General features: G+C 44.4%; 2 protein-coding genes across 9 annotated transcripts in view; both read left to right on the forward strand.

The window, feature by feature from the left end:
- The window catches only part of ATP5PO (ATP synthase peripheral stalk subunit OSCP), a 1,173,690-nt gene that overhangs the window by 264,391 nt on the left and 895,519 nt on the right, over positions 1-13,780 (forward strand). Inside the window, exon 1 of one of the 4 annotated variants that reach the window (XM_050784696.1) lies at positions 2,332-2,351. The exons of the other annotated variants lie outside the window; for them this stretch is intronic. The gene's annotated coding sequence lies outside the window, so the exon portion shown is untranslated. Of the gene's footprint in view, positions 1-2,331; positions 2,352-13,780 lie in introns of those variants that run through there. 4 annotated transcript variants of the gene reach the window in all.
- RUNX1 (RUNX family transcription factor 1) overlaps positions 1-13,780 on the forward strand; it is a 276,736-nt gene that overhangs the window by 231,603 nt on the left and 31,353 nt on the right. The window lies entirely within an intron of this gene.

Below are 13,780 nucleotides of genomic sequence, written 5' to 3' on the forward strand. Positions count from 1 at the left end.
AGATATGCCTCTTTAACAACAACAACAAAAAATGGGGGCAAGTTGCGCATTGAATTCTCATCCCGAAGTTCCTGGGCAAAAGCATTATTGTGGACCATGTGATGGGCATTCGTCAGCTCTTTGGAGTCCTATATGCTTAGCAGAGGATCAGGTTTAACACTAAGCATCGCCCCTGTTTTGTTCCTCATGAAAACTTTTTACTTCTGCAACATTGAAGAAATCATAACTCCCTTTTAGAGTTCCCTAGGGGCTTGGTTGCTACTCTGAAGAATGTGTGAACTATATTGCTTGTGTTCTTTCCTTCCAAAATATGAATTTGATATTTAGTACTTCACTTGTAAAATTTCAGGAACAACTTTTGAAAAATGAGTATCCAGAATATTTTCATGTGAAACAACTTTTCCTTTTCCTTTTGTTGTTTCTTTCCTATAAGAAAACGCTGTTTTCCACTAATCATGTTTTGAGTAGACCCTTGGGCTCTTTCTCTTGAAATTGGAAAGTTAACAGGCGTAATATGCAAGTGTTGTTCAGCCAAGACCTTCAGTTTGTTCTTGACATGTAGGAAAATGCTTATTTTCCAGGCTCAGCCCTGAAGTTTCTATGTTATATTTACAAAGATACTTTAAGAAATACAGCATGTGTTTATGGCTGTCTTTGAAATGGCAGTGGTAGTCTTCAGAAAAATATCCAATTTGTCAGAGCAGTTCTACAGCGGTGCTGTCCAGGAGCATGAATGTTTTTCAGCTTTACAGAAATGTCAGTAACTGGGGGTTTGGAGAGCTTGCTGGGATTTACAGAGAGGCTCAGGAGCCCTACCTTGCTAGGACTTTATTGGAAGGGTTATGCCAGCTTCTCTAACTCTGTCAGCAAGAAAATGCTGATATAGAATAGCACCAATACTTACCTAGAATCACATGTACTGGAGGGTCACTCAAAATAGACATCTCAAATTATCTGAAGCACGGTACAGATTGAGAGGGGGCAGGTTGCCATGCCACTAAACCACTGTTTATTTGTTGAGGTCTTAACTATTAAAGGGCTGAGGTTTATTTCAACTTCCTATTTTACCAGGTCTTAAACTTGACTAGAAAGCCATTTTGTCATGAGTAGACCCTTGGGCTACACGTTTCTCCCAGTCAAGACACCATCGTTAACTTCTATGACCCAAGTCTTAGAAATCTTTTTTAATTTATTTCAAAAGATAGAACAGGGCAGATTCTAGAGCTGGTGGTACTGATGCCTGTTCAGTCACAACTCTCACCTAGAGAGGGGTTTGGGCAACCCGAGTGAGTGATTTTAAAATTTCACCCCGATTGACCAAATATGATGTATCACATTTAAGGTGTCGTAATTTCCTCCTTTCTGGGAATATGAGGATGGAGTAATAGATGCTGGTACAGAAAACTGAAACCTAGATAAACTAGGAAGCCCATTTTGTTGTTCTTCTGCATGCTGGTTGTCATAAACATGTAAGAGGAAGGTTTAACTCTATTTTTTTTTTTTGAGACGGAGTCTCGCTCTGTCGCCCAGGCTGGAGTGCAGTGGCGCGATCTCCACTCACTCAGGCTCCACCTCCCAGGTTCACGCCATTCTCCTGCCTCAGCCTCCCATGTAGCTGGGACTACAGGCGCCCACCACCGCGCCCGGCTAATTTTTGTATTTTCAGTAGAGACGGGGTTTCGCCGTGTTAGCCAGGATAGTCTCGATCTCCTGACCTCGTGATTCGCCCATCTCAGCCTCCCAAAGTGCTGGGATTACAGGTGTGAGCCACCGCGCCCGGCCAAGGTTTAACTCTTTAACTGGGCCAGTTGTGAGCTATTTTGACATGGGTCAGACATTTGTATATATCATTCCATTCCCTCAACAATCCTATGGTATGGTTTATGGACAGAGAAATCGAAATTCAGAGGTTAAAAATTGCCCAATATCTCAAAGATTGTAAGTGATGAACTTGGACGCAAACCCAGACCTTCCTTGCTACAGAGCCAGTGCAAGTGGGGAGGCCGTTCCCTGGGCATGCACTCTTGGGTCAAGGATCGATTTACTACAGGGCTGACCAGTGTCGAGAAGAATCTCAATCACCAAAGGAGGGATGGAAGAAGTGTTGGGCTATCCACTCACTTGGCATTCCTGTATTGAATGTGTTCTATTATAATTAGATGTTGATAATAAGAAGAATTTTGGGGCCAGGCTGTGTGGTGGGCACCTTAATAAACTGTCTCCTTTGGTACATGTGCGTTCATTTGTAAAGCCTGGGAGAAAAGAAAACTCAGAAGAGTGCATCTCTAAATAGGAGTGAAAGAGGGTATACGAGCAGAGAGAAGGCTTACCAGCCACTCTGTTTACTGGGGCCACTGCCTCCCTACTTTTGAAGTTCATTGGGACCAAGCGCTTATCATCCAAACCCAGTCAACATCTGATCCACTTTTATGAGTGTGCATGCCTCACTTTGAGAGTTCCATATGGCCAAGAGGGGCCCCTGACCTCTCACATCATCTCCTGATTTTTAGTATTCCAAGTAACTTTTGTCTTGCTAATGATTTTCCCCAAAAATTAAAGTTACTTAGGAAGGTCTATATTCCGGTGCTGCTGTCTGCAAAACTCTGAGATAGTGAAACGACTCTGTTTCTCAGTTCTATGGAGTTATTTAAGTCCGTCTGATTCTCTCTTAATCATCTGGATAGACAAAAGGAAGAAAACCTTTCCACCTTCATGTAGGAGAAGGAGATAAATCCTCTTTCCAGCCTTGGAGGTAAAATATCCAACTGCATTGCATTGCTTTCCTTTCTCTCTCTCTCCCCCCTTCCCTCTCTTCCTTATTCTTCTAGCAATTTGAAGTTTAAAAACAAAGGGCGTAGGGGCTATTTTATTACCTTGGAAGTGGAGGCTACAATCAAACACTGGAAATCCTCATATATAAATCTATAAATGGTCATTTAATGGTTACACAAAGCAACATATTCAGAGTGTGAGAAATTAATATATATGATAGGCTATAAACATGAAAGGTGAATGATTTTATTTAAAAAAACTTTTAACAAGGTGTAGTACGGTGTGAGAGCCTTTCCAGGTCTACAGCATTAGAATCTTACCCTGAAAACAAGCCTCAATCAGGTGTTCACAGGAATAAATAAAAATAATTAAAGGAAAGAAGGGAGAGAGAGAGGAAATGAAAACCAGTGGGATGACTGCAGAGATTCACTGCAGGGCTTGATCTTCATGATAAAATATTTCTTCTGTAGACTGCATATGTTCTGAACTTTCCCCTTATGCTTGTAAATATGTAGGCCAGCACACCCATGCACTAAAAGGTTTCATTTGGAAGAATAATAGTATCAGCAAAGATGTAGTTGGAGCACGTCTTTGATATTGATGGCTACATATCAGAAGGCTTGAGCTGGGAATCTAATAGCCAAGAAAGATAGCAGACCATAGTGGCTAAGAAAGAATGCGGGCTCAGCAGGCAGACTGCCTTTGTTTCTACCACATTCACTATAGGACTTTTGGCAAGTCACTTAACCTTTTAAAGCTTTAGTTTTCCTATCTGCAAAAGGGGAGTAATACTTATGCTAGCAAAATCCTAGGACCGTTGTGAAACATAAAGCAGTGGACATTAGAGCCAGCCCATGGTTAACATGCAAAAACTGTTAGCTGTTATGATCAACATCAATAATATCAAGTTGTCTTAGTCTTATATATTATAGACTGGGTAATACATAAAGAAAAGAAGTTTATTCGGCTCATGGTTATGGAGGCTGGGAAGTCCAAGAGTAAAGTGCCATCATCTGCTGAGAGTCATCCCATGGCAGATAGGTGGAAGGGCAAGAGAGCATCTGTGAGAGAGCTTGCTTTTATAACAAAGCCACCTCCATGATAACTAACTTACTCCCTCAATGGTAGCATTAATTCATTTGTGAGGATGGAGCCCTTATGACTCAATCACCTCCCAAAGGCCCCACCTCTCAACATTGCCAGGATGGCAACCAAGTTTCCAACATATGAACTTTTGAGAAGACACATTCAAACCATAGCATTCCACCTCTGACCTCCCCAAATTCATGTGCTTCTCATTTTTAAAAGACATTTATTCCATCCCAGTGGTCCCCAAAGTCTTAACTCTTTCTAGCATTAACTCAAAAGTTGAAAGTCCAAACTCTTGTCTAAACCAGATATGGGTGAGATGCAAGGAAAAATTTAAAGCACATTCCATTAACTCTGAGGCTGTGAAATCAAAACAAGTTTTCTACAATGCTTGCAAAATGTAATGATGGGACAGACACAAGGTAGAAATTCCCACTCCAAAAGAGAGACATAGGCAAGAAAATAGGGGTAACTGGTCCCAAAGAAGTTCAAAATCCAACAAGGTAAACAATATTAAGTCTTAAAACTGGAGAATAATCTCCTTTGACTACATGTTCTGCCTTCTGGATACAATGGGGCTAAGGCTAGGCCCCCAAGGCCTTGGGCAGCCCTGCCCCTACAGTTTTGCTGGGCTCAGCCCAAACTTCACCTCTCTCAAGTTGAAGTCTTGTGTCTGCAGCATTACCAGGCTGGAGTTGTACAGTGGTGGCTCTACAGTTCTGGGTTCTCAGGGATAGCCTCAATTCTGTATCTCCATTAGGCATAGCCTTAGTGGGGACTCTATGGCAGCTTCAACCCCACATTTCTGTTCAACATTGCCCTGGTAGGTACTGTCTGCAGTGGTATTCCCCTGTGGTTAAGTCTTGGCCTGAGCTTCTAGGCAGTCTGTGGCATCCTTCGTAATCCAGTTGGAGGAAGCCATGCTTCTTCCACAGTATGTATTCTGCATGCCTACAGAAATAGCACCACACAGAGACCATCAAGGCATACTATTTGTGTCCTTCAGAATGACAGCCTAGGCTACACTTAGGCCCACTGAAGCCACCGCTGGGGTGACCAAGGTGTGCTGCACCAGGATGCAGGAAGCAGAGACTAGAGGCAGCCCTGGGCAGTGAGCCCATGAAGGGTGCCCCAGGCCTGTCCCCTAAAATCATTCTACCCTCCTAGAGCTCTGGGCCTATGATGGGAGGAGCAACCTCAAAGATCTCTGAAATGCTTTCGGGGGTCTTTCTCCCGTTGTTTTGATTGAATAGAATCTGGCTTCCTCACATTCAAACTAATCTCTTTGGCAAATGGTTGCTTGGCCATACCCTTAGTACTCTCTCCCAAATACACTTTCATTCTTTATGTGGCCAGGCTGCGAATCTTCCAAATCTTTCCATTCTGCTTCTCTTTTAATTGCAAATTTCATCTTTAAGTCATTCTTTTGCTATCACATCTCACTATATGTAGTTAAAAGTAGCCACACAGCAGCCTCAATGCTTTGCTGCTTAGGTATTTCTTCCACAAATATCCTAGTTCATCCCTCTTAAGTTCTGCATTACATTAAGTCCTAGGACACAGACACAATTTCACCCAGTTCTTTGCAACCTTATATTTTATAAATATGGCCTTTACTCCAGTTTCCAATACCTTGTTCCTCATTTCTATCTGCAGCCTCATCAGAATGGCCTTTACCAGCATTCTACCAGCACTCTGGTCACAGACACTTAAGTAATCTCTACGAAGAGTTGGACTTCCCCTAGTTCTGAGGTCTTCTTTCAGATCCCTCACCAGAATTGCCCCTAATGGCAGAACCATTCTTGACAATGCAGGCTTTTTCTAGCCTGCACCTCCAAACTTGTTCAGCCTTCACAGTTATGCAGTTCCAAAGCCACTTACACACTTTCAGGTATTTGTTGTAGTAACAACCCCACTTCTTGGTACCAACTTTCTGTCTTAGTTCTTTTGTTAAAACAAATGCCTGAGACTGGGTAATTTATAAAGAAAAGAAATTTAATTCACAACCAGGCACAATGGCTCGTGCTTGTAATCGCAGCACTTTGGGAGGCCAAGGCAGGCAGATCACTTGAGGTCAGGAGTTCAAGACCAGGCTGGCCAACATGATGAAACCCCCATCTCTACTAAAAATAAAAATAAAAATAATTAGCTGGGCATGGTGACACATACCTGAGTCCTAGCTACTCGAGAGGCTGAGGCAGGAGAATCGGGGAGGTGGAGGTTGCAGTGAGCTGAGATCATGCTACTGCACTCCAGCCTGGGTGACAGAGTGAGACTCTGTCTCAAAAAAATGAAAAAGAAAAGAAAAGAAATTTACTTCATACAGTTCTGGAGGCTGGGAAGTCCAAGAACATGGTGCTGGCATCTGGTGGGGTCCTTGCTGCATTAACCCATGGCAGAAAGCAAGGGGCACAAGAAAGTATATGCAAGAGAGAGCTTGCTTTTATAACAAAGGCACTTCAGCAATAACCCACTCATATGATGATGGCATTAATCCATTTATGAGGGTAGAATCCTCATGACCCACCTGGCGCGGTGGCTCACGCCTGTAATCCCAGCACTTTGGGAGGCCGAGACGGGCGGATCACGAGGTCAGGAGATCGAGACCATCCTGGCTAACACGGTGAAACCCCGTCTCTACTAAAAATACAAAAAACTAGCCGGGCGTAGTGGCGGGCGCCTGTAGTCCCAGCTACTTGAGAGGCTGAGACAGGAGAATGGCAAGAACCTGGGAGGCGGAGCTTGCAGTGAGCCGAGATCGCGCCACCGCACTCCAGCCTGGGTGACTGAGCAAGACTCCATCTCAAAAAAAAAAAAAAAATTCCTCGTGACCCATTTGCTCCCTGCAAAGGCCCCATAACTCAACACCACCACAGTGGGATCCAAGTTTCCAACATGTGAACTTTTGAGGGACACAGTCAAACCACAGCACAAATATATTAGTTTCCTGTGGCTGTTTTAACAAATAACCACAAACTTGGTGGCTTAAAACAACAGAAATGTATTCTCTCTTAGTTCTGGAGGCCAGAAGTCCAAAATCAAAGTGTTGGCAAGGCCATACTTTCTCTGAAGCCTCTAGGGGAGGATACTTCGTTGTCTCTTCCAGCCATTGGTGGCATTCCTTGGCTTGTGACTATATCAGACTGTATCATTCCAACCTCTTCTTCCCTCTTTATATGACCTCCTTTGTGTCATCTCCTTTTTGTCTCTCATAAGGATGCATGTTACTATATTTAGACCCACCCAGGTAATTCATGATGAACTCAAGATCCTTCACTTAATTATAGCTTCAAAGGCCCTTTTCCAAATAAGGTCACATTCATAGTTCTGGGGGTCAGGAAGTGGACATATCTTTTCTGGAGCCACCATTCAAACTGCTGTATCTTTGTACAAAAGATAGGGGACATCAGACCATTGACCAGGCATAGCAGGTGAGTCCAGAGATAACTCTCCCAAGTCCATCCCCCAGAACAAACATGGTGGACAGGTTAATGTGAACTGAATATCTCATGCACAAATGCCCCAATCGTGTTACTATAACCTCAGTCCATCATTTGTTTGAACCCAAAATCATAGTACTTTTATTTCCCAGCCAGAAAAATGTATGATTGTTTTTAGATGAGATCAGATATTTCTTAATATTTTCTAGAGCACCTATGCCGATGGAACCAGAGGTCCTGACAGTGATAGAGAAAGAGCTGTCTTCCCTGTGTCCAGGGAGCAGTGCCAGATGGGGAAACAGGAGGCACAGGTGCCTCCTGCCCTAGCCTCCAAAAACTCATGACAGCTTAGATGGTAGGAACAGAAGATGACATGATGACCAAAGCCAGATAGTTGGGACGGACTCAAGAATTTGACCACCCAAAGTCAGGCATGTCACTGTTGTTTTGAAGCAAGCTGCCTTCTAAAAAAGTGACTTTATTGCCAGGCATTGTTGACTACACACCCATTTCAAGAGGATGGTGATTTACAAATCACCTGAAGATAGCCTTTCAAATTTGGACATTTAAAAAAGAAACTTTTACTGTAGTCATGAAGTAGTATCAAAGTTTACCAAAAGTTTGTATTGAGAGGAAGAACAAACAATATACGCTAATATGAAAAACAGCTCTACTTAGAAAGCTACTTTTTGTATTCTTAGAAAGCTACTGCTTGGGTTTTTTTATTAGGCGTAGTTCTCCAGACTGAGTAGGTTTTACTCATCTGCATGATTTTTCCTTGCCTTATGGAACAGAAATTCAGACCCACTCGCATTCAGTTATTTTAGGGCTCTTTAAAATCCAGTATTTGTGATTTAAATGATGTGGAGGGATTTTCATTACCTCTGTCTTTGCTTATTTCCCTCTGACCCTTAGAACACCCCACCCCGACTTTTTGGGAAATTTACGGAGGCAGAGGGTTTCACCTGCCTCAGTTGTCACCAGCCCTGTTACATTCCTCCTTCCAAGACTTAGCCTAACAGGGACCTTCTCATTATTGAACAATTACCTTCAAAGCAGTAGAACAGCCCAATTGTTATGGAGATTAAAGATACCAATTGCAAAACTCCTGTAAATAAAATCTTCACTGACAAACCCAGTTTCTTTTCATAGACTTTTCTTCCATAATCTCTTTCTGGCAGAACATCTCATGTTTTGATGTTAGAGATTCAGTTACCAACCACAGTAAATAAAGCAAAATAATAATAGAAAAATAGTATAGAACTCGCCCTAAAAACAAACATTGGCCAACCATGTTTATTTTTTGTCTCTCTGTGCACTCCTGAGAATTGATAGGGGAAGAATGTACCACCTCTTATTCAGGTTATTTCTGATTAGCAAGCTATGGAAAGTCTTCAGGTTGAGTTTTAGCCAGTTCACACTCCCCTAAATGGCATGGGATAGACCATTTTCTGTTTTAAGAGAAAACAGAACAATGGCGCTAAGTGCTTGACTGAATGTTTGACTAAATGTCGACTGAATCGTGAGTAGGAAAGATTGGGCAGAAAAGACAGCCACTGCCTCCAGACACAGGATGCCACAATTCCGGGCGCCGTCATTATTCCATACGACCTTAGGGTCATGTTTAGGGTTTAGCAGTTTCTCAATAGGGTTTCAAGATTTTGAAAAGTGTCTTCCAATTCCGATCTCCATAGATCCTATTATGGGAATTAACCTTTTTGGAAGGAGATTCTTGTTCTTAAAGATGAAATTCCCTACTTTCTTTTCTGGAGGGAATCAGTATGGGCAGAGGGAAGAGGAGATGGTGATCCTGACCTGTGAGTCTCATGTCACCTAACACCTATGGGATGGCATGAAACTTGAGCTTTAAAACACACCAGGGGCTGGGCACGGTGGCTCACGCCTGTAATCCCAGCATTTTGGGAGACCGAGGTGGGTGGATCACCTGAGGTCAGGAGATCAAGACCAGCCTGGCCAACATGGCAAAACCCATCTCTACTAAAAATACAAAAATTAGCTAGGTGTGGTAGCGGGCACCTGTAATCCCAGCTACTTGGGAGGCTGAGGCAGAAGAATCACTTGAACCTGGGAGGCGGAGGTTGCAGTGAGCTGAGATCGGGCCATTGTACTCTAGCCTGGGTGACGAGTGAAACTTCATCTGAAAAAAAAAAAAAAAAAAAAAAAAAAACCACACACACACACCAGGAATGGAAATGGTGCTTAATTCCTCAACCATCTTGGTTCTTCCACCCAATCTGAACTGGGTCACTGAATCTGAGCCTTTGTAAGTCAACATCATCAGTTCCGTTTAGTAAGACTTGGGCCACTGTAGTGTCTAGCTCAATCCTCCTGGAAGTATGGAGGACACTGTGGGATCCTTCAGTTGGTGTCAGTTAGGGAAGATCTGTGAGTCAAGCCTCAAGGCCCTCGCTGAGTCAGTGCTAACTTCAGTATCAGGAGCTCACCCATCTGGGACGGTTAAGTCTCTCAGCCCTGTAAATTGCCAGTTCCTGCTATGGATGATGTCCTCTTTACCTTACGGCTTTGTGGTTTCAACCTGAGTCATTCCAAAGCCAGATCTAAGACCCAGAGAGCTTATGCTGTGCCAGTTCCTCTTTGTATCACTGGAAGGACTACATATATACACTTGCTTTGGGATTTTTTTTTTTTAAGAACATCTCAAGATAAAAAAGGAGGAAGAAATAATGTGACTAGGGATTGCACTTCCTGGAGTTGCAGGTCATATGAGGGAAGCGAACATGGTGGTTTGATTCAGTCTCATGGGATTATTACACTGTTGTGGCCACTCTCACTCCATTAGTGCATCTCTCTGCACATATCAGATGGCAAATTATATAATGATAAAGTTATTAAAATATCTGTAAAAGTCAGCACAAGCTCAAGGGCTCGGACTTGGCCTTTCTGCCCGTTAAGTGGTTTATTTAGCTCTCTCATCTCAAGGCCGGTTCATCTTCATCTATACTTTGTCGTAAATCGCCCGCTACGTGGAACAGCCATAATGGCCCGAGTTTTAAGACACACTTCTGTTGGTCATCCAATGAGGCTGGTATCTTAAAGATGAATGCAGAAGCTTTTGAAGCGTAAGACTCACCCACTTCCCCGTTTTAAAATGGTAGCCTTTGTTTGTGATTGTGTCTATACCCAGGTTATCATACAGCAGTTATGACAGCAAGATTATGACAAGGACATTGCCTGGCTCACGTGTTTACCAAAGGGAGTAATAAAATAATGATAGCTCGTATTTATAGAACAGACCAATGTTGTTGGTTCATTGAATCCCCACCACCAGTCACCTGTAGGTGCATGACACGGTTAGGGGGAAGCATTGCCCGGAAGGTCCTACCTGTGGTGTCTGCTCTGTTTTCACGTGACCCAGCACTGTTTCCTTTACCACCAAGTCCCAGGCCCTCATCTATCACATAAGTGATTAACCAGGTTGTCTTAAACACTAACATTCTATCCTTCTGGATACTGCAGTTCCCATGAATTAATGGTCACCCCTAACTAACATTCTCAGGAAAACCAGCAGGGTAGTCCCAGAGCCCCTCACTCTGCTGCTGATTTTGAAGGAGCGTTTATAGTTTTGCTGTGTGAGAGGCTCTGAGCCACCATATGTTCCTAAATGAGAGAAGTCGTTGTCCAGACATGGATCTGTTTAGTTTAATATGATTTGCCACAAATTACGAAGCATGACTTCAAAATTGAATTTGTGCAAAATTACTGATAGCCAGTTCAGGTGGAAGGGAAGGGAAATCTTGTTATTCCTATTCCAGAATCTCTTCCCAATTTCCTCATTTGATTCTTTCACGCCTTGGGGTAGGGGAGGGGAATGCATTCGCCGCTCTATAAAGAATTGTCCTTATTTTCTAACTTTCTCCCTGGTCATTGATGGCTCCCTCAGAGGAAGACACAGCAGCCTGGAGATGTTAAGGCAGAAGTCAGTTCTTCTGTCCATCCCTCTCCCCAGCCAGGACAGAGCTATCCTTTCCATCTCATCCTCAGAAGGGACTCAGAAGAGAGATGGCAGCCATCAGAATGCACGTTGTGAGGAAGGCAGAATGTGGGTCTGTAATGCCCCGTGTCACTGCTCCCCCTGTGCAAACCGTCGTAACAATCATAGTTCCTAACTCGTGGGAGAATTGTGAGGATTAAATGAGTTAACATGAAGAAATCACTTGATGCGTAGCACATGGGAAGCGTTGTGTGTATTTATTAATCCTTCACAAAGTCTTTGCAAGGATTGAGATACAGTTTTATCAAAAATTTAGCATGGATCCCGGTACATTTTCAATACTTAATAAATGGTCAGTGTTATTCTTTTCACTATTACTGCTATTTATATGCTCTTATTGGTGGCATTGTTGTATCGCCAGTTGGTTATACCCATCGATCCTCTCCAAGTCACACAGCTACTCTGTGATAATTCTCCTGGTGTCTCCTTATTCCTGAGGAGTGATTATAGCCCCAGAGTGGATAAAGGTATTGGTGGTTTTAGTGGTATTTTCATTTGAGTTTTGTTTCCTTGGACAAACCCAAACAGGAGAACTTCCCATAACCAGGGTTCCACAAGACAAAATGGTAAATTGTTAAAGTTGAAAGGACCTTACACTTCTTTGCTCAAAGCCCTATATTTTACTCATGAGACACTCGAGGCCCAGGGAGTTTCAGTGATTTTCCCAATTAGAAGCGGACCTAACATCCAGGTTTTCGGGCTCCTGGCCCAGTGTTCTTCCCATTGGCTGGTTCGGTTCTGCCTCAGAGGTCGCCTCGGAACAGTCTCTGGGGTTGGAATGGATCATTCACTTGGACACTGAACCATGCTGTCCCTCACACTGCCTTTTCCTGGAGAGACACCATCTCGGGGAGATGCTAGGTCCCGTGGTCTGGTTCAGTGTCCTGGGCTGCTTCTGAGTCTCCATTTTTAAAATGTTGAATTCGTGCTAAGGAGGAGTGATCTTTTTTTTTTCTTCTTTTTTCTGAGACAGTGTTTCACTCTTGTCACCCAGATTCACTGCAACCTCCACCTCCCAGGTTCAAGGTATTCTCCTGCCTCAGCCTCCTGAGTAGCTGGGATTACACAGTTGGGATTACAGAGCCTGCCACCACCCCCAGCTAATATATATATAGTATAATATATGTAGTATTTTATATATATATATATATCTGTATTTTTAGTAGAGATGGGGTTTCACCATGTTGGCCAGGCTCGCCTCGAACTCCTGACCGCAGGTGATCTGTGCACCTCGGCCTCCCAAAGTGCGGGGATTACAGGCATGAGCCACCATGCCTGGCTGTAGGAAGAATCCTTAAAGCATGCAAGGAAGGGAAGTCCTCCTCAAAGCCACACCTACCCTCCTCAGCCCCACTCAGCAAGGAAGGGAAATACTCCTCAAAGCCATGCCCACCCTCCGCAGCCCCACCCAGCACCCCAGCCCTGCTCCCTGTTGGAGACAACCAGCTACAGGAGACTGACAGGTCCTGAGCACAAAGTCCACCTCGGTAGCAGGCAAGGGTGAACCCCGACCTGTCCCATTACTTGCATGAATTGGACACATCAAACAAACGCGAATGGTCAGCCTCTTTGGTGTTTTTAATGAAGCAGCTACAAAAGGATTTCTTTTAACCAAGTTTCACCTTCCTTTGTGATTCTGAGTTAATACTATCCTGTGCCAATTTTTCCCACAAGCCCGGCCCTTTAAGCCTGCTTGGGGCTGTGGCTTGGGCTGGCAGGCCAGAAGCAGGACAGCAAACAGGTGTGCGAGTGTGACGGGGCAGAGGCCGGAGCCACAGCTGTGGGAATGCGAGGCCGCTTTGGCAGGCTGAGGCCAGGAGGGGCGGGAGGCTGGTGCTGACTGATGGTCCTGTCATCCCGGCTCAGGATGCCACTGCCACACTTCATGCCAGTTGCTCCCTACAGAGAGCACGGCTATGAGAGGGAGAGAGCTGGGACCAGACGAAGGCGTCCCTGTGACGGCCACGTCCTTGTCCATGAATTCAGGGTCAGGGTGACGAATGGCAGGGCCAAAAGCTACCCTGGAATGTCACAGGAATTTGCAGAGACTAAATGCCCTTCTCTCAGAGGCACCAGAGTGGAGGCTCCTGCATTGACGGGAGCTTCTGGGCGCCGCCCCGACCCCCCACCCCCCCGCCCGCTTTACTAAGACTTGGTGACTCGGTAATCCTCCCTCCTCAATGAAACTTATCTAAGAATTGATTAGGAGGAGAGACTGGAGCGTGGCAGTAACTAGCAGTGCAGACCTGTCATCTCCATCTTCCCCTACCGTAGCGTGTGGCCCTTGCCATGGCCACACTCCCGGGGGCTCGCGCTCAGGGCTTGCCTCAGCAGTCTGAGAACCACAGATGTGAGAACAGATATGAGGAGGAGAGACTTTTCTTGCTCAAAGACATGGATCCACTCAGAAGCAGCATTCAATGGTGCTGTGAGTTTCCGCCCAAGG

This window comes from Macaca thibetana, chromosome 3 (genome assembly GCF_024542745.1).
Source record: "Macaca thibetana thibetana isolate TM-01 chromosome 3, ASM2454274v1, whole genome shotgun sequence".
In the NCBI taxonomy this organism is placed as follows: Eukaryota; Metazoa; Chordata; class Mammalia; order Primates; family Cercopithecidae; genus Macaca; species Macaca thibetana.